Source organism: Amblyraja radiata, chromosome 7 (genome assembly GCF_010909765.2).
Source record: "Amblyraja radiata isolate CabotCenter1 chromosome 7, sAmbRad1.1.pri, whole genome shotgun sequence".
In the NCBI taxonomy this organism is placed as follows: Eukaryota; Metazoa; Chordata; class Chondrichthyes; order Rajiformes; family Rajidae; genus Amblyraja; species Amblyraja radiata.
In genome coordinates, this window is record NC_045962.1 from 22,969,843 (window position 1) to 22,991,830 (window position 21,988).

The 21,988-nt window shown below is 44.2% G+C and overlaps 1 long non-coding RNA gene across 1 annotated transcript in view; it reads left to right on the plus strand.

The window, feature by feature from the left end:
* LOC116975117 overlaps nucleotides 1-19,929 on the plus strand; it is an 80,643-nt gene extending 60,714 nt beyond the window's left edge. The window contains exon 3 of the long non-coding RNA XR_004412539.1: nucleotides 19,473-19,929. This is a non-coding gene — a long non-coding RNA (uncharacterized LOC116975117). The remainder of the gene's footprint in view (nucleotides 1-19,472) is intronic.
* The last annotated feature ends 2,059 nt before the right edge of the window (nucleotides 19,930-21,988 follow it).

Consider the following 21,988-nt stretch of genomic DNA (forward strand, 5'->3'; position numbering starts at 1 on the left):
CATCCTGGACTGAGCAATTAAGTTGGCCAAACTCTCAAACCCGTCCGTATTATCCACCCACCCTGAAATCTGATAAGTTTCAGGCTCCACTGCTTTCTTTGACTTGCATATTATTTATTACTAAGTGGCCGTTATCTGAATCCTGCCGATTACGCCAAATGTTGTGATCGATAACTTACTGGATTCAGATAAGTTTTGATTCACTCAGTAATTTATTACACTACTAAATAAGGCACGTACACTCACGTATCCTCGAATATCCCCGAACACACTTGCAAACCCCGAGTACACAGCAGAGCATGCCGTAGGATGTTTCTACATGGACTCACTAAACCTGTACGCACTCGCAAACTCATCAAAGCACACCACTGGATGTTTCGTACTTGATCACCTGGCACCGTTCACGACACGGTCCTAGGCTGAGTTTATCTCACTAAAAGGGCATCCAACACCATCCTTTCTGGCATTTCTTATCAGAGCAGACCGCGCGACGTTGCCCCCTCCCCGAGCCAATCATAAGCCCCCTTGTTTGCAACGTTTCTGCGCTACTAACGGCAGAGGGCGCAGGTGGTCTACCCAACTATTGCTGTTGTGTTTGCCAACATAACGCTTCCCCATAGAATGGCTTGGTTCCCAGTTGCGTTCCCAGGCAATGATCACAGGTGCGAGGAGATAACACGTCTGGAAGCTTGTTTTAAAGAGGCTATGGAATGTAGGACTGCTAACTTAGCTGATAACTCCATTTCACATTTTAGCTGAAATTGTCAGTTTAACCCTTACACTACAGTAGGGCAGCACAGTGCTGCAGTGGTACAGTTGCTGCATTATAGCATTAGAGACCCGGATTTGATCCCGACGGCAGGTGCTGTCTATATGCAGTTTGTACGTTCTTCCTGTGACCGTGTGGGTTTTCTCCGGGTGCTCCGGTGTCCTCCCACATTCCAAACATGTGATGGTTTGGAGGTTAATTGGCTTCTGTAAATTGTAAATTATCCCCAGTGTGTAGAATAGTGTATGGGGTGATTGCTGGTCGGTGCAAACTTGTTGGGCCAAAGGGCCTGTTTCCACGCTGTATCTTTAAAGTCTAGGGTATTATACTTCGACCGTCCTGGGGAGAAAGGACAAAATTACAATGGGCTGTCCTTGTCCTCCATTTCCCTGCGGAGTTCCTACTTTAAATGCATTATTCCACTCAGTGTGTTCAATCCGCTTGTCAAGTTTTCTGTGTAGCAGAGGCTGCTTGTAATACATTGACACTGTCAAGGAAGGTGGACTCAACAATCCATATTCTCAATGACAAATTGTGTCTTGAATAGTCTCTGGTCTGCAAAACATTTTTATTTTTTATTTTCCAATTTAGTAATTGTCAAAAGTACATGGTCGGATCGCCACGGTTCGTTTTTATGGAAGAAGAAACAATCATTCATCATGAGTTTAATCTGCATTTGAACAACATCTTTCATTTATCAAAGTAGGAAACCCTTGAGGTGCACGAGAAAAAGTGTAAAAAGAACTATAGTGGGGAGTCGCACGATGGCTGCCTCACCAACAGTCTGCTTTCATCTTTTCCTTCCTTGTGTTTTTAGTTTGTTGTTAAATGTATGTTTTAGTTTATCTTTAGTTTTGTATTATGTGGGGGGAGGTGGGGGAAACTTTATTATCTCTTACCTGGATGGAGATGTAACTCTTTCCATGTCATTTCTCCGTCCGCACTGTGGCCTAACATTGTGGAGTTGGCGGCCTCTTGTTTGGGACTTCCAGAGCTCCAAAACCGTGGAGCTTGTGGGACTTTAACTTCTCGGAGTGGGCGATTCCTTTGCCAGGGGTCGGCCTTTGATGCTCCAACCTGCGGGAGCTGCGGACTTTAACATTGTGGAGCACGCTGTCCCTGGTTAGGGACCGATTTCGGGTACTCCAAGCCGCAGGAGTTTTCGACTGTCCCGATGCGGGAGCTTAGACCGCCCCTGACGCAGGAGCTCAATCACCGGCTGTGGATGGTTAGACTCCCCCGACAGCCTGAGGAAAGGAGGAAAGAAGATAAGACTTTATCGCCTTCCCTCACAGTGGGGAATGTGGAGGAGCCGCTGTGGTGGATGTTTATGTCAATTTTATGTAGTTGTGTGTCCTGTTGCTTTTTTGTTCTGACTGTATGGCAAATCAAATTCCTCGTATGTTGCAAAACATACTTGGCTCATAAATTATGATTATGATTATGATAGTGTCAACTGAGGTTCAATGATTGCTCTCTCATTACTGAGTGATTGTGAGTTCCAAGACTTGAGCACGTAATCCATTGAGCGAGCACCAGACCTTTAAAGATTTCAAACAAGATGTTAAATTGATGCCCAGCCTGCTCTTTCTAGTAGGAACCCATTGCCTTATTGTCATAGCCAGTTAAAATATTTGTTTTTATTATTATTATTACACTGTTGCTTTTTCCTTGCCATGTGCAAATGGCTGCTGCATTTCCAAAATAAGCTCAATGTTGAATCCATGAAAAATGCAGAAAAAACAGCAGGAACCTGTATTTCATGGTGGAAATGTCAAGCATGAGAAGGCACAGTTGAGGGTGAGAGGGGCAAAGGTAAAAGGAGATATCCGGAGAAAGATTTTTACACAGAATAGGGGTGGGTGCCTGGAATGCATTGTCAGTGGTGGTGATGAAGGCATATATTTAAGAGGCTTTTAGATGTGGTGGTGGAGACAGATATGATAGGGACATTTAAGAGGCTTTTAGATAGGAACATGGAGGAAACAAAGATATGGATTATGTGCAGGCAGAGGAGATCAGTTCACCTTGGCATTGTGTTTGGCACGGACATTGTGAGCTGACGTCCTGTTCCTGTGGTGTACTATTCCATGTACTATTGGCAGTGATCACATTAAATTGATAAATTAGAGCCCTCAGGGTCAATCTGTTTGGCCGTGGTATGACAGGGGCAGGTGAAGTATTCTTAGAATCCAATTCTGAAATTACAATTAATGGAGTGTTTTAGACATCATGACCAAATTTGGGATTCTTGATTCATTTTACCTGTCCGTGGCCTTCTATTTAATTATTTAACATAGCTGAACCAACGGTACCTCACAATGATTATATTATTAACTAGACTAAGTGGGACCCGTTGGGTCCCAGCATCACATGGGAGGGCTGGTCCCCCAACGCAATATTCCACCTCTCCACCAATTTCAGTGTTGTGGACTGAAGGGACTGGTTTTCAGAGGGCTAGTATGGACATTGTGGGCCGAATGGATTCTTGGGCTGGCGGCTCAGTCACTCAAGCCTGTTGTGCTGGCAGCTCACTCACGGCTGGTGGGCAGCTCATTCACTCACGGCTGGTGGGCTGGCAGTTGACGCACGGCTATCCCTTAAAATTTAAGGTGTGCTTATGTATTACTGCTAAACACATAGTGGCACTAAGATGTAAGTAGTATATGTGGAGTGTCACTGTCAGGCTTCAATGGGTCTCGTCTTTTTAAAAGACTAGACTTTTTTTTACCGTGTGCCCTCTTTTTTCCCCCCTGCTGAAACCATTCTCTTTATTTCTGTCACTGTACCTGATTCCACTACATTTCCTTTCCAATTTACATGTCCTTGCCTGGACAATGTGTGCAGCACTTCACATATGTCGTTCCTGGCTTTGTTTATACTAGCTACCTTGCAGGGGTAGAGCATTTTCCATCCTGTACTTGCTGTAACTCATGAGAGGAAATATGATGAAGCAAGGGGGACGAGTTTTTTTAATTTACAAGATAAGTGTTTTTTGTTGACCAGTTATAGGTGCTATTGGGCCATAATAAAATTAATCTGGACCCGGCTTCATAAATTATCAAATTTTTGTGAGAATCTTAGTATTTTCAAGGCACTGCATGTCAGTGGTTGGGACTAAAAGATAGATTGCATTTAGCTCCATCAACCCTATCTTCAGTGTGAACTTCAGAAAAACAGCCTCACATGCCAGCTGAAAACGTTCCATTTTCATAGAACATGGAATGCCACACAGGAACAGGCCCTTCTCCCGATAATGTCTGTGCCGAACATGATGCCTAGGTTAGCTCTTATCTGCCTGCACATAATTCATATCTCCCCATTCCCTGCATATCCATGTGCCTTTCCAAATGTTTCTTGAAGGCCACTATCATATCTGCCTCCACCATCACCCTCGGCAACGCGTTCAAGGCACTCGCCAACCTCTGTGGGAAAAAACTTGACCTGCACATCTCTAAACCTTGCCCATCTCACCTTAAAGCTATGCTCCCTATCTTTGATATTTCCATCCAAGGAAATATATTCTCAATGTCTACCATATTTATGGTTCTCAGAAATGTATATACTTCTCTCACGTCTCCTTTAATTTTATATTCTTCTATCAGGTCGCCCCTCAACCTCTGGCGCTCCAGAGAAAAGAATACAAGTCTGTCCAATCTTTCCGTACATAATACCCCCTTTTCCAGGCATCATTCTGGTAACCCTTCTCTGCAAGCTTTCCAAAGCGTCCACATCCTTCCTGCAATGGGGCAACTAGAATTGCACGCAATATTCCAAATGTCGCCTCATCGAAGTAAAGCTGCATCATCACTTCTTGACTCTTATACTCAATGCTCTGGCCAATGAAAGCAAGCATACCATATGTCTTTAGCACTCTATCTGCTTGGGTGCCACTTTTAGGAGGCCATTCTGTGGTCTCCCTTGAGTGTGCCATTTAGGAACTATAGCTTGTCTGTGAACGAGAGCCATCTCATGATTTTATCATAAACCAACTGTTGAAGGTAAAGTTTTAATGAGCTTGGTCTATCTATATTCCCTGCAAGGTCACAATATCCTCATTCAACATGCCATTCCCCCTTCTCTCATGCCATTGGCATACTGTCCACTCCTCCCGATTACTTATTGTAAATAGTAAATAATTGTAAATGATAAATGTCTTCCTCTGTGATAGAATGCTTTAAATCTCATCAAGACTACAGCAATAACATTAGTAATAACCCTATTACTCCAAAATGATAATTGCTATCTATAATGTTGCAAATTACAACATCAACAGCAGCTTTTGTTTATTTGGTGCGATCAATGTAATAAATTATCCAAAGCCACTTCGCAGGAGATCCATCAAAGAAAATTAGTTAAAAAACCATGTTGGATTGTAGTTCAGAGGACTGAAAGAGTTCTTAAGGAGATTATTTTTAATGAGAGGCGTAACTGCATCAATTTTAGGCAGGGAATTGGTGGTGTTAAGATGCATACATTGAAGAGATTGGAATGCAGGATTGCAGAATTCCTGGACATTTCTTTCTTTGAGTTGTTCATGGGTTCTTAGTGTTATATCACAGACAGTATTTCTTGTTGTTTCATAAATGCCTTTAACCTCTTGACAGGCTTTAAACAGCCCTCCTGAGTTGCTCAAGTACCTGAGGTAAAGATATAAAGCCCTGGGATCCCTGATTAGGAGTTACAGGAATCTGATCCAAGCCTTGCAAAGGATGGGGATCATGTTCCCAGGCCGGTTGCTGTGTGACGTGGATGAATTTAGAGGTGGTGGAGGCATTTTCATATGCAAGCTGCCCTTGGCTTTATCAAGCAGAAGAGCCTGTGGATTTGGTTTGTACTGTTGAAGAAACTCTGGATGGTTTATAGATTTCATTTTATTGGTGCATGGTTCCTTGAAGGTCGAGTCGCAGGTAGATAAGGTGGTCAAAAAGGCTTTTGGCCTTTTCAGTCAGAGCATTGAGTATAGAAGTTGGGAGGTCATGTTGCAGTTGTATAAGACGTTGGTGAGACTGCCTTTAGAGTTCTGGGCACCATGTTATAGAAAATATATTGTCAAGCTTGAAAGGGTTCAGAGAAGATTTACGAGGATGTTGCCGGGATTAGAGGGTCTGAGCTATAGGGAGAGGTTGAGTAGGCTGGGTCTCTATTCCTTGGAGCACACGAGGATACAGGTGTGTAAGATCATGAGAGGAATAGTTCAGGTAGATGCACAGAGTCTCTTGCCCAGAGTAGGGGAACCGAGGACCAGAGGACATAGGTTCAAGGTGAAGGGGAAAAGATTTAATAGGAATCTGAGGGGTAACCTTTTCACACAAAGGGTGGTGGGTGTATGGAACAAACTGTAGATGAGGTAGTTGGGTCTGGGACTATCCCAACATTTAAGAAACAGTTAGACGGGTACATGAATAGGACATGTTTGGAGGGATATGGACCAAGCGCAGGCAGGTGGGACTAGTGCAGCTGGGGCATTGTTGGCCGGTGTGGGCAAGTTGGGCCGAAGGGCCTGTTTCCACATTGTATCACTGGGGATTATGTTTCCACTGTGTGGGGATGTTCATGTTAAATTCTAGCGTGTATCGTGTTCTTTTCATTCGTATGGCTGTATGGTAACACAAATCTCACAGCACCAATTGGCGCATTTGACAATAAACGTAACTTGAACTTGAACTATGACTCTATGACAATGATAGCCGACAATGGAGCCATATGGCACCTTGTGCCCTGTCCCAGGTGATCACTAGCCTCAACAGATATGTGCTTCTGGGTGTACTGTAGAGTTTTAAAATATTGAAGCAGAATAGGATTATTGTCTGTTCCCTTTAAGATAACATGTTCTCTGACTTTGCCAGAGTAATTTAACTTCAAAGTTCTCGTACCTTCGAATAGTTTTTTGCTTGAAAGAACAGTTTACTCTTTTTAAACTATCGTCACTGATTGCATGTTCTTGCTATGATCTGGGCACCAAGAAATATGCCTGGTACTTCTTGGAACTAATGCATATTCAAGAAATATCACTTTTATATTCTGACAAAGAACCCCCGCCAAGGAAGTGTAGCAATAGATGTTTCAGTAGTGACCCATACATTGCAGACACACTGGCAAACAAAAAGTTTAGTTTAGTTTAGATAGAGCGCAGGAAACAGGCCTTTCGGTCCACAGAGTCCGCACCAACCAGCGATCCCCGCACATTAACACTACCCTACGCACACTATTTTACTTTTTATACCAAGCCAATACCAACCCCGTCTTTGGAGTGTGGGAGGAAACCGAAGATCTTGGAGAAAACCTACACAGATCACGGGGAGAATGCACAAACTCCGTTCAGCCAAGCGCCCGTAGTCAGGATTGAACCCAGATCTCTGGCGTTGTAAGGCAGTGGCTCTAACGCAATGCTACCGTGCCACCCTTGTTTTACCCAATAATGGCGTAAATGCTAACTTCATCTGTGTAAATGGCAGCTCACCTCCTCCTCTTAAAGGGAACAGGCGCTTAAATAGTCACTCATCCCACCACAAACATACTCTCTCAAATTTGGACCAGAGGTATAGGAAATAGATGGGACATGGTTGATGGCTTCGTCAACAATGGGAAAGGGGAATCGCAGTGATGGAAGGTACCTCGGCAGCATGTGTGCAAAATGTCACAAACAAAGCACCTCCGATAGGGACAAGGAAACACGGATAATTGAATTTCCACACTCAAGAAGACTATGAATAGAAAACCCCTGGACCTTCTACCTGACCAGCCCTCACACGGCAAAAGATCACAGTTTCCCATCACCAGACGCATCTTTTTGTTCTCCCCTTTGCTTTCATTATTCTGAAGGAACCATTCCCTTCACGACTCCCTGGTCTGCTCCTCCTTCCCAATCAAACCTTCCCCATCTCAGTCTCAATCCCACTTAACCGCAGCAAGTATAACATATTTTTCTTTACCTCACACCTTCTCATTGTTGAGTTACTCAAACAATTCTACTCCTTGGAATTTAGTGCATTCCATTCATCCACATTTGAGAAATCAGATGCAGAGAGGACAAGCTTCATGGAGCACCTTGATGCAATATAGGACAATCCTGACCTCTCAGTCACTTTAAATCGCTATTCCACTCTCACTTGAATTATTTGTTCCATACTCTTGCGGGTTCTCCCATTGCACGTATAATAGTAAGATTAAACGAGAACTTACCAGTTTGAAATTTGATCTGTATTTTATGAGGAGTTACGATGAGGGATTACGTGAGGAACCCGCTCAGTGCGCAGGCGCGGCATACTTCCAAGCAGCGGTGTGGAATCACAGATAGACACAGTTATTTTGAAGTAAACATAGTAAAGATAAGGAGACATCAATTTATTAGTTTGATCCATATAATGCGGGTGGGAGCGGAGGGCACGTAATCCCTCATCGTAACTCCTCATAAAATACAGATCAAACTTCAAACTGGTAAGTTCTCGTTAAATCTTACTATTTTACTTCGGAGTCACGTGAGTGACTACGTGAAGATTTCAAAGCTCTGTGATTTCAAACCGTGTAACAGTTTCATTTCACTCACTGCCGAAGTTCTTGAGGGAGGAAGTGTTATCGTAATGAACCAATGAGTCTATTTGTAGAAAAACACAATGGTATTTTTTAAACAATAACAACAAAGAATTAAGTTGTTCCCCTGGGCTTAAATTAAATATTTGCAGTTCGTAAATCTTTACTGCAAATAAACCAGGTTTTGCCAACGGCTTATTATAAAATTTCTGAACGGTCTTTTCCCTTCCCACCATCCTGCTGTAGCCAGGATGTGGTCTATAGGCATGTCCATTCTTTAGCCGTCGACATGGATGCTGCCCTGGTGGAATAAAATTTGTACATGTTAGTGTTTATCCCAGCAGTTTCTAGCACCTGCTTGAGCCATCTCGCAATGGTTTGGCTCGTACCCCACCATAAGGTTTTTGTGACTGACCCACAAGGCTTTTCATCTCCCTCGAATATTCTGGTTGTGTCTATGTAGGATAGTAGGTGGGTCATGGCACATAACCGTGGTTCTGGTGGGTACGCCATGACTGGATTAGGTGTTCCTGGTCTGCTCTGTTTGACCAGTCGCTGGATAACGACAGATCTGGTCTGGAGCTGTGATCATGTTGTCCAGTCGCAATAGGTGTAGTGACTGGACCCTCTGAGCGGATACAAGTGCCATCAACATGAGCGTCTTTAGTGTAGCTTGCTCGAGGCCGGGGGATCTGGCTGGTGGCCATTCCCTGAGATATGTCAGGACCACACTGATATCCCAAATATGGGTATACCTGGGCTTAGGGCTTGATATTGTAAATGCCCTTCATCAGTTTTACCACCAGTGGATGGGATCCCATCGCCTGTTGTCCTGGCGCTGGTTTGAGATAAGCAGAAAGAGCACTCTGCGCTGTGTTGATGGCACTGTAGCTGATCCCTACATCGTGGTGTAGATGGCCAGGAACTCCAGTGTGTTGGTGGCTGTAGCTGTTGCGTATGTTGTCCATGTTTCCTGGCAGTACTTCTCTCTTTTTTGATGCTGGTTAAGTACTGCCTCTTGGTGGATGTTCGAAGGGATGCCGACATGGTGGTGATGGTTTGTTTGGACAATCCCAGTTCCAGGTAAGGTCTGTTCAAACTTGCAACCCAGGCGTTTAATTTTCTCATGGCATGGGTGTTTAGCTTACCTGGTAGGTAAGTAGCTGATAGCCAAATATGTCTTTCGACATACCATTGCCAAATCATGTTGACCAATTTGTCGCATGATAATGATTTTATGCCACCCATATGGTTAATATAAGCCATCACCGTAGTATTTATCAATTTGTAACCGAACATGCAAGTGCTGCATATTAGATACATATGCTTTTAAACCATAAAAGGCGCCCAACATCTCTAGATAGTTAATGCCCAGTGTAAGTAGTAATGATGACTCTAGTTTAGTCCATCTACCACTTGTGCTGGATATGGAGTTAGTCGCTCCCCAGCCTTGAGCACTGGCATCTGTTTGAATAACTAAAGTAGGGTTAGTGATAAAGATAGGGCTGAAACTATGCCAAACGTTATGCTTTGATATTGCTTCAGTGGGTAAGTTCATGACACGATCATAGTGACCTGTATGTCGTTTTATTGCCCGTACCTTTGCTCTCTGTAAATTTTTTGATAGTGCAAAGGTCCGAATTGTGTAGCCGGAAATGCTGCTACCATTTCCCCAATTACTCTTGCTACTTGTCGAATAGTTGGTCGCTCGTTGACCATTAATTTGTTGCATGATTGTGCTAATTCAACCATTTTTGCCTTTGGCAAGGTAACAGTCATATGGACTGAGTTAATTGTGAAGCTCAGGTAGTCCATGATAGTGGATGGCTTCAACTTAGATTTATCTGGATGTAGGACGAACCCCAGAGTTTCGAGGAGCTGTTTTGTAGCTGATACTGCTGCCACAGCCAATTCCATCGTTTTCCCTACTATCAGAATATCCTCCAGATATGCCATGACAATATGTTTTTGTTTTCTTAGTATTGCCATGGCTGGGTTCAGTATTTTGGTGAATAATCTTGGGCTGAAGTTCGCCCATAGGGCAATGCTTTGTACCATCCAGATAAATTTTAGGTATCTGCGATGATCCTTGTATATGGGTACTAGATAGTAAGCATCTTTAAGATAAATGCTTGCCATGAAGTGTCCTTTGGAATTCAGTTGTTTGGCAGTAACATATGTCTCCATTTTGAAATGTATATACTTAACAAATTTGTTTAGTGATGTTAAGTCAATGATGATGCGACAGACACCATCTTTTTTGCTTTTAGTGAATATATTCGATACAAATTCCAAAGGTTCATGTTTGGTCTTTTCGATGACCCCCTTTGTGATAAGTCTCACCAGTTCAGCTTGTCCCTCACGTTTCTCTTTGACGGAGGGAGAAATACCCTTTGGGGCCATTGTTGAACTGGCGGTGTTTTTTCTGACATGAATTGTATTTTATATCCTGTAATGTTGTTGAGTATATACTTGTCACTCGTGACCATACCCCATGCTTCTTTAAACAAGTGTAATCTCCCCCCTGTTAATAAAGCACCCTTATTCTCTATATGCTGGTAGGGACCAGACCCACCTACCTCCATGGTTATTGGCGATTCTGTTTCTTCATTTTCCTGAAGATTTTGTTCTGACGTGCTGGCGATGTTGGGGGGAGGCGCATTTTCCAGAGGGTCCGCTGCGGGCCCTGATCTAAAAGATCTTTGGGGATAATGTGCGGACCCCAAGCGTTCACCAGTCCCATATTGCGGACGTCGACTGGTGGATGCCGTGGGGTGCTGCCGCTTGGGTATCGGAGGTCTTGGTTTGCTCGTCCCGGGGCCTGCCCTCATTAGGCCGAAGGTTTTTGATGCTTCCTGCATCTCCTTCAGTTTTTTATTGAAATCTTTCCCAAATAGCAGCGCGTCCGTCTCCGCAGCTGGGGCTTTACACAAGCCAGCAAATTTGGGATTGAGGGCAGGTTTTATGTTTCCCTCCGGAGATTGTTGATCTCAAATTGTGTGGTACACATTAATGCCAGCACATCCTGCTGGCAGGTATCCATCTCCGTGGTCTCCACGGAACGAGCAAAGGCTGTGATGGCCGACGTCAGGAGCCTTAGGATCCGCTGTAGCTTGAGTTCTTGGGTCCGGATGTGTGACCCACATGCACCCAGATTTGGCTGTTGACACTTTTTACTTTGAGGGCCTCACCGTTTTCTGGTGCTGTGTTGTTTCAGCACCTCAGCGAGCACCTTTTCCAGTAATGGTTGATGCTGGCCGCCATTCTTGGTTCCAGCGGTGCTCCAGCCCGTGGGGTTGCTACAAGCGGTCCATCACACCCAACAGCTCTTCATGTTCCTGCACCCCTGGCATACTCCCGAATTCGTCCGCCTGCCCCTGTTCCAGACCAGCCCAGCCCTGGTCACCAATGCTAGCCTCCAGTAATGAGGGAGCAGAGGGCAGTGTACAGAACACTGTGGAGGGGGTGCCTGACCTCCCTCCGCGAGAGCGCTCTTTCTGCGCATCTCGCTGGAGCTGCTCCAATTGCTGTTGGATGCAGCTCAGGCGGCTGTCTCTCCTCCATTTAGGTGGAGACATGTCCCCGTCCGACGAATCGGACGCCACCGGCCGGATGCCTGTTCGGATGGCTAGACATCCAGCCCGCAGTTCAGGCACTAGCGGGACTGGGCTCGGCGCGGTGATGGGGATAGCGGAGCGCCCGGTAATTGTTCCTACCGCCTTCTTCTGGAGCTTTTGTGCCTTGTAGTAGCGAGAGCGCCCCTCAAGCAGCGCATCCCGCAGGCACCTGCTCTGTGAGTCGCTCCAGCGGCTCAGGCGGCTCTCTCTCCCCCCGTGCGGGTGGAGAGACGTCCCGTCCGACATCGGGAACACCTGCCGGATGCCTCTCGAGTGGCTATGCGTCCAGCCCGCTGCTCAGGTACTAGCGGGCTGGCCTCGGCACGGTGTCGGGGAATTACGGAACACCGGGTAACGCTCCTACCGCCTGTTGCTGCCCCCCTCCCCAACGGGAAAACGGGGGACAGTTTTGTTCCAGAGCCTTTTTCTCTGCCTGTAAAAAACACAAGCAGAAAAAGGCTCACCTGTAAAAGAAAACCCAACCTCAGGGTACTCACCTGACGGTCCGGTTCATTCTGTAACGGGAGAGCCTAAGTCCCGTGGTTGCCGCTGTTGCACTGCTGGCGTAATGCCGCGCCTGCGCACTGAGCGGGTTCTTCACGTAGTCCCTCACGTGACTCCGAAGTAAAATTGCAGTCAGGCATTCACTTTAATGCACACATTATTTTGTAATAAAGACTGAAATAACATTGGCAAGTGTTTCCTTACTTGCTTACTGTCCTGTTGCCATTTCCTGTGACCAGGATGTCCTTGGCTTTTCTGCCAATGGTAAAAGAAGAAGCTATCCTGCAGAGGCGTTTTGATAAAACATTTAAAAAAATCCTCTGGCAAGAAATCAATTTTGTTGCACAATCTGACAGAAGCTGGAGAAGAAACAATTGCTCCAGAAATCTGTTCTACTTTTATTCTGCATGTCTTTTTTTTATCTTGCAACAACAAGTTGTTTCCGTCTCCTGCCCCCATTCCCACCAGAATTTCACTTGCAGTGTATGTGCTGTATCAGTATCATGTTAAAGATAATGCAAATATTGCAGATCGTCCCTTTACACTGGTGTAAGAGAAAGACAACAGGCTTGAAGGTCAAGCTCAAGCTGTAATAATATCAACATTGTAATTATCTTCGGATTAGATAAGGCTCAGGATAATATGTCCCAGCAGTGCATAATGTCGTAGGCACAAGATACAGAAGCTTGCTTTCAGCTATACATTCATCACAATACTTCTGCTGTCATCAATCTGCTGAAATGTCACGGTGCCCTTGTCATCAACAAAATCTTTATTTTTGATCTGCCACCTTTGCAGCTTTATTTTTTTCTTGTTGAAATAAATGATATATCCTTTGGTCCTGGGTCTTCAACCAAATTTATTGCATGTTCCCAGTTGACTTTGAGGCAGGTGATGTCTTGAACCTGCTGAGTTTATGGTCTGGGTACACCAAGAGGACATGTTGAAGCCCCCGGGGGGTTGGAGGAAGAAGGGCGAGGGGGAGGATTTTGCAGTTACCTAAAATGGGTGATTTAATAAAATTGAAAAATGTTCCTTTTTCTGAGCCAGCTGAGTAAAATCTGTTTTGTGTGTGTCCCCCCCCCCCCCCCCCACACACACACACACGCTGGTATCTGGTTTGAGACCCATAGTTGACCAACAATTACAGCTTCATGAGATAGCACCAATGCCTCGAAGAACTGACCTCAGTCCAATTGTTGTCTTATGCTGCCTTATCAACAACATTTTTGCCATTATAAGAGCCTGTTTGCTCATGGTTCGAGTTCAGCTATGATTCCTCTACCAAAGAACATCCTCTGCTTGCCTAGTGGATGATGTTGACAACATTCGGACAAGATGACCAATATCAGTTCATAATGCGACATTGGAATACTTGCAATCTCCAGAAGAGGAGGACCTAACTCCTGACTTTAAATAACCAGTCATCTGCTGTCAACAGTAAGTCATCTAGTAAGCTTGGGCTGGTCTGTATTTAGCTTATGTGGCTAACTGCATAAACACCTCATCTACAGGAGGAGGCTATAACTAAGTACCCACAGCCCACTCTCTCAAATCATCTCAGCTATCCATGAAACTCACTTCATGTCTGTGTTTGACTATTTGCTACTTACATCAATGAAATGGCAACAGTACATCCCATCAGTGGGATATACTCTGCTCAAAAGCACCTTGCCTCCCTATGGTATTTATGATGAAGGACAAATTCAGCAGGATGATAGAACCTTGAGTGGACTGAGTACTTACGGTGGAGTTATATACTCGTGTAGATGAGGTGTTTATGCAGCTAGCCACATAAGCTAAATGCAGACCAGCCCAAGCTTACTGCATAAACACCTCATCTACAGGAGTAGGCTATAACTCCACCCTGTACTCACAGCCCAGTCAAGGTTCTATCATCCTGCTGAATTTGATGGGATGTACTGTTGCCATTTCATTAAGTAGCAAATAGTCAAACACAGACATGAAGTGAGTTTCATGGATAGCTGAGATGCTTTGAGAGAGTGGGCTGTGGGTACTTTGTTATAGTCTACTGTAGATGAGGTGTTTATGCAGTTAGCCACATAAACTAAATACAGACCAGCCCAAGTTTACTAGATGACTTGCTGTTGACAGTAGATGGCTGGTTATTTAAAATCACGAGTTAGGTCCTTCCCTTCTGGAGATTGCAAGTATTCCAATGTCGCAATATGAACTGATATTGGCCATCTTGTCCAAATATTGTCCATATCATCCACTAGGCAAGCAGAGGATGTTCTTTCCCTGTGAGAGTGTAAAGTATCTTGACATGTCCATTCATGTCCGTTCATCGTCATTGATGAGTTAAAATCATTACAAAGATGTGCGTTTGTCAGTTAAATTTGCTTCTGTAAGGATAGAACTGGTGTACAGGTGATCGCTGGTCAGCACGGACTTGGTGGGCTGAAGGGCCTGTTTCCACACTGTATCTCTAAAACTAAAAAAAATTAAAAATTAAATATCACTATGAAAGCACTGACCACTGCGGTTTCAGGGTAATATGTTAAATTTAGTTCATCTATCTTGTAAGCAAAATCATTGTAATTGAAAGATGAATACACTTGAAAATTAGTAATGCTTAAATCCCAATGAGGAACTGGATTTAAATTGAACATGGACTACAGGAATGTCATACTATCTCAGAAAAACACTTCATGAGAGCGCAGCTTTGCCACTGACTTGACAGTGTTGTATAATCACCTCTATTATGCTCCATTTTCGTAGCAGGGAATGAAGCATGTCATTGACAGTGAAGCAGGATTATCTGATAATCTGCCAGCATTCCTTAGTGCATCATGCCTATGTACCAGACAGCAATTTTCCAGAATGCTGGAATTTTGTACTACATATTAGGAAGTTAAATACTCATTTACTGAACATGACAATTACCGCTTAATCATCTTTCACTTTTCTTACTCATTCGAAAACAATTGTTACCAAATTATTAACTAATAGCCATATTAATTAAAGAAACAGCAGTTATTCGGAGATGTTCCCATACTGATGAGGAAACGGAAAATTCACTGCAATTATTTTTTACAACAGAACTTTGCTGTAATTACATTTTCACACGAAGGTTGCAGTAATTTTTCACTGTTGATATTAACTCCAGCTTTAATTTAATATATTATAAATCCAGGTGTTATCTGAGTTCGACATTTATTCTTGGATTTAATACCTGCCTGGACATAATTTGTTCAGAGTATATTTAGATGCACGGCTGAAAATTCCAACAAATTTAATACCAAAAATATAATCTTTTTGTTTATTGCAGTAAAGTAACATCTGAAACATTCTGTTAAGCATTATTACTTAATAACATATTTGTATGGTTATTTCTGTACGATTATGTACAACGTCGGCATGGTTTTTGTTTTTTTAATGCCAAATTATGCAAATGTCCCTGAAAATTTAAGAATCAGGGGTAGGCCATTTAGGATGGGAGAAACATTTTCACACAGAGTTGTGTGAAATCTGTGGAATTCCCTGCCACAGAAGGCAGTGGAGGCCAATTCACTGGATGTATTTAAGAGAGAGTTGGATATAGCTCTTAGGGCTAATGGAATCAAGGGATATGGGGAGAAAGCAGGAACGGGGTGCTGATTCTGATCATATAGAATGGCTGTGCTGGCTCGAAGGGCCGAATGGCCGACTCCTGCACCTATTTTCTATGTTTCCATGTTTATAAAAGATTAGATTAGATTAGATTAAACTTTATTAATCCCCTTATTCAGGGGAAATTCTGATGTCCTTGCAGCACACTAATAAAAATACAACATAGCATTCAAAAAGAAGTTCAACACAAAAACATCCCCCCACAGTGATTCCCACTGTGGGGGAAGGCACAAAGTCCAGTCCCCATCCTCTTGTCCACCCAAAGTCGGGCCTAATTGAGGCCTCCACAGTCGCCGCCACGGCGCCCGATGTTCTCGCCGGGTGATGGTGCTCCGGCGTCGGGAGAACCCCCAGCGGCTTGGGGTGCCAGGAACGGCTGCCTTCCCACCGGAGACCGCGACTTCCAAGCCAACAGACCGCGCCGGACGGAGCTCCGCACACTGGCGATCTCAGCAAGCGATCCCAGGCTCCGGGATGTAACGTTCAGCGTCGCAGCTGGCCGCTCCACAGAACCGCGGCTCCACGATGTTCTCATCTGCGGTCCCAGCATACTGGAGTTCCAGCGCGGCGACCCAGGAAAGGCATCGCCCGCTCCGCAATAGCGCTCCAGCGCTGCGCCGCCGCCAAAGCCGATGTTCTGCGCCGCCGCCAAAGCCGATGTTCTGGCCAGGTCCCCTCAGGGAAACGTCGCTCCAGGACCCGCTGGTAGGCCGTGAGGACAGGTCGAAGTCGCTGCTCGGAGGAAGGCAACCCCTCCGACCAGGTAGGGACTCGAAAAGCAGTTTCCCCCTTCCCCCCCACCACCACCCACGCATAAAAAGATTAGGCCCCCTGACTACACACTCAACGTACTATTTTTCAGCATGGAATAGATACAGTTGCAAGCCTCTAGTTTTTGCAAAAGAGTGGCAATGGGTGTGGAAAAATGAAGATATTTTGGAATCACTTCTCTGGAAAAGTGGAATTAAGTCCCCACAGGAAACAAAGTGGGGGCAGAAATACTCTAGATAACAGTGGGAGTTTGAGTACTTGCCATGGATATTGGTCACGATAGTGATAGAGGTCAGAAAAGGGAAGGGAACAATCAGAGATGAACTATTCAAAAATGAGAGCAGAGTAGAAATAGGGGGAAAATGCAATTAATTTTACATGGGAGGAGGAACCAGCAGCAATCCAGTTAACATTGTATTGAATAAAGAGGAGACGGGATTCTGAGTAAGACAGAACCATGTATCCAGGTTCATGTTTCCCACAAGGAGACATAGATATTTGGAGCCACGCAGATTCCCAGACCCCTACCTTTAATTTGAAGAAACTGAGTGGAGTTTGAGGAGAAAGGGAGAACAGGCTCAGTCTGTTGATGGCGGGCAGTGGCGGTGGGGGGAGACTGGTTGGGCCTCTGTACAGGGATTAAAAATGATGGTCCCTCCAGCTGTCCGGGAGTGGAATGTAGGTGTTGAGCAATTGGACAAGTGAAAATGAGGGGACTGAGACCAGGAGACAGGAAGTGTGGAGGAGTGTCAGAAGTGTCACGGATGTAAGTGGGTAAAAAGTGAATGAGGTTAGAGCATACTGGAGACTATTGATTGGGTAACTGCTCCAAGATGTTTGATTATCCTTTCTCAGTGGATTAACTCTTTGTTATCATGGTCTGAGTGAAAGTTCCTGCCACATTGGTGTTTTATGTTACTGACATTGAATTGTTATGATACGACACGGCACAATACGATAGAACTTTATTTATCCCAGGATGGGAATTGATCTGGCAACAGTTATAGAAACACGAAAACACAAAATACATGAAACGTTAAATTAAAGTGACGAGTGAAAAGGGTTGGGGATGTGCAACGATTTGGGGGAGGGGGTGGGGGGTGGGAGAGTCAGACTCAGTCTACCCCACGACAGAAGGGAGAGGAGTTGTTCATATTGATAGCCCCTGGGAAGACAGATCTCCTGTGGCCTTTTGTCCTGCATCTTGGTGGAACCAGTCTGTTGCTGAAGGTGCTCCTCGGGTTGACCAGCGTGTCATGGAGGGGGTGAGCGGTATTGTCCAGGATGCTCCGCAGTTTAAGGAGCATCCTCCCCTCCAAGTCCACCTCCCATGAATCCTACTCCACCCCCAGGTCAGAGCCAGCCTTTCTGTCGAGTTTGTTAATTCTATTGGCATCTGTGGCCTTTGCCCTGCTGCCCAGCACACGGCAGTGAAGAAGATGGCACTGGCTACCAGCGATTGGCAGAACATCTGCAGCATCTTACTGCAGATGTTGAAGGAGCGGAGCCTTCTCAAAATGTACAGACGCCTCCCAGCGTTCCTGGACCAGTCCAGTTTACTGTCCAGGTACAGTCCAAGCTATTTGTACTCCCTGGTAAACTGCACATCCACACCATTGATGGAGGCAGGGGACACGGGTGTTCCTCTCCTCCTAAAGTCCACCATTTACTCCTTAGTCTTGCGGTGTTGAGCTGCTGGTGATTCAGTCCACACCAATCAATGAAGTAGTTGACATCACCATTGTATTCAGCTTCCCTCCCATCGCTGATACAGCTAGAATTGCAGAGTCATCTGCAAACGTCTGCAGGTGGCAGGAGTCCGAGTTATATCTGAAGTCCGAAGTGTAAGTAGTGAACAGGAAGGGAGAGAGTACCGTCTCCTGTGGGGCCCATGTATTGCAAACTTCACTTGCAGACACATGAAACAAAGGGATATTCAAGCTTGGATTTTGTGGTTAGGGGTAAAGGAACACCTGCCCTCCATGTTTTCAAGGGATTGTCAATGGAGATTTCCTCTGCAGTCTATTCCAGTTTGGCGCTCACTGCAGGGAACGAAAAACAACAGTACAGCAGGAAGGATCCAATCAGATTGAAGAATCCTCGCTAAATCATACAGTCTGAACCGAGTAATATAGAAAAGGACAACACTGGATATGAATGGAAGCAACTGAAGGCTGAGATTGCAGACCGGATTGAAAGTCAAACTAGAAGAGATATGGAAAAATGCAGGAAAAAAATCTTTGAAAATCTCCAAGACTAATACAACTCCACATTAGTGAAATTAATTTTTCAGAATGTTAGGGGTGATTTGGCACTAATTGCTGCTTACGGTGTTCATAGATTCACTCGGTCTTGCAAGCCCTTTGGCCATGGTTATTGCAGAACTCATTGGGAAACACACAAACTAAGGTATTAAGGTATCTCTGACAGTGGCATGTGGATCTCCTCATTGGAATGAACATCAGATTTGCTGTGAGATTTGTAAAATGATAATGAAGTTAGCTTTGTTATTATTGCAATCCACACACCATTGTATCTAACAGTACAAATTATTTATTTGAGGAGAGTCAGTTTCTAAATTTTTACATGCAATTTATTAATAAACGTTTATTGATTTTTTAATTGAATTATCATTATCTTTGCAGGAATGAACCAACCAGTGAGTCCTGAGCACATTGTTGAAGATGTTATGATGAATTCAGGAGATCTTTACACTTACAGTGATGGGAAAATACTCAGCAGTGAATACTTGGGCTATCAGTTGAACATTGAGAAGCAGAATGTAGGACTTGCTCTTTGTGAAGCGTGCAACATTCAGCTGAACTCGGCAGCACAGGCTGAGGTTCATTACAATGGGAGGTCTCACCTGAAGAGGATAAAACAAGTCAACAGCCATGTTCCAGTTACTTCATCTCCAAGTACGTTTGTCACTGGCACCAATACAGGTATGGGTGACAATTAACATGGACCGCTGATGTTGAATTTAAATTCTTTAATATGATGTTGGATAATCCATTCATTAGATGCTTTTGTCTGAGCCATTGTTCTGTTCATTAATTTTTTAAATTTGTTATCTGTTAATATTTTTTCTGTTATGCTGTTTGGTGGTAGAGATACTAAGCTGGGAGATACTAGGGAGCCTGCCCAGTGGGTTATTGGCAATATAATATGCGTAGAATTCTTACCACAACTACAGCACCTGAAGAAGGATAGGGCAAGTAGGAAGCTAAGAGGATTGCCTTGCCATAACAGCTTCATCGTCCAGAGTTTGCAGCTGGTGAATATTGAAACTAACTTCTGATTTCAGTCTTGTATGTTGGGAAGGGCCACTGAGATATTAGTCTCTGGAATTAGAGTACTGCTGATGGCCGATGTGCACTGCTTCATTTTTTGTGGAGTTGTGGCCATACATGAGCCCCATGAAATTGAATACGAGGACTCCATTCCTGCCATTATGTAGGAAAGGTCATATAGATCTTGTCTGCTCTGAGGTACTCTGGAGTTGCAGAGTATCCTTCATTACTGCTTGACAGTTATTAGTTGGTCCTTTGGGATTCTGTCCATGACTTGATGGGTCAAATGGCCTACTTCTGCACCTATAACTTATGAACATGAAAATTAATCTTCATAATTTATGAAATTCTAACCCGCTATCAAGTCTAACCCGCCATTCAATCATGGCTAATCTATCTTTCCCTCTCAACCCCATGCATGTTCACAATTCTTAAAGGAGATTTAGGAAGCATAAAAGGATGGATTTGGGAGCTTATCATTTAAAACAAATAAGAATCAATAATTCTGTGTCCAGTATGGCCAGGCATTGAGCACCATTCCAGTCTTTGCAAGCAACTTTTCTTAATGTTGAGGCATTGCCCTTTCCCACCTCCACACACTTTCCCACCTCCACTTCCAAATCATTGGTTCTTAATTTAATGGTCATATCAAAATAATAAAACACAGTCATAAGTTGAAATAGTTATATTATTTTCTGTACAATAATATTTGAGGGTTTGAATGTTGCCTGTATCCTTTATAATTAAAACTATGTATTCTCCAAAGAGCTGCGACCAAACGTGTACTTCTCCAGGAATTACTTTGGTTCTTTATCTGCTTTATTATTGATGTGGAATACAAGTAAATTCCTTTATTTGAGGATAGACACAAAAAGCTGAAGTTAATCAGCGGGACAGGCAGCATCTCTGGAGAGAAGGAATGGGTGACGTTTCAGGTCAAGACCCTTCTTCAGGCTGGTTAGGGATTAGGGGAATGAGAGATATAGATGGTGATGTCGAGAGATAAAGAACATTGAATGAAAGATTTGTAGGGTGAAAATGAGAAGCTAGTGCGACTTGGGTGGAGGAGGGATAGAGAGAGAGGGAATGCTGGGCTACCTGGAGTGAGAGAAATCAATATACATACCACTGGGCTGTAAACTGCCCAAGCGAAATATGAGATGCTATTCCTTCAATTTGCATTTAGCCTCACTTGGACAATGGATGAGATCTAGGACCGAAAGATCTGTGGAGGAATGGGAAGGAGAATTAAAGTGTCCAGCAACCGGGAGATCAGGTAGGTTAATCAGGATGTCATCTGCAGGCTGTGTTACAGTGGGGAACATGGAAGTGAAATCTTGTGCAATACAGTGCAGGAGTCGGTCTTGATGGCACAATGCTGATTTGGCTGTGAAGGAAAGTAAGTTTAAATACTTTTGGTATGTCAAATAACTTCAGTTCTATAACAGTTAGTTTTCAACAGGTCGAGAAGTATCTGTGGAGAGAGAAGAGAGTCTTGCTCTGCTGCCTGAGCCTGCTGAGTATTTCAAGTATTTGTTATTTTTATTTCAGATTTGTAGCATGTGCAGTTTTTTGACTTTCACATGCATTACGGCGCTGCCTTGCAGCTGCGGCTCGCCTGCAGTCCGTTTGTCTTTTCTGTTTTTTGTTTTCTCTTGTCCCGTTTTACAGTTTATTTCGGTTTATTTAGTTGTGTATTTGTGGGGGGGTGGGTGTAACATGTTTTTTGACTCTTCCTTCGGGGGTGGTGCGACCTTTCCTGCCGTATCCCCCGTCTCCGAGTCCGTCTGCGCTGAGGCCTATCGCGGAGCTCGCGGCCTCCAACTGCGACCGACCTCGAGGCTGTGGAGCAGAGCCAGGACTTACCA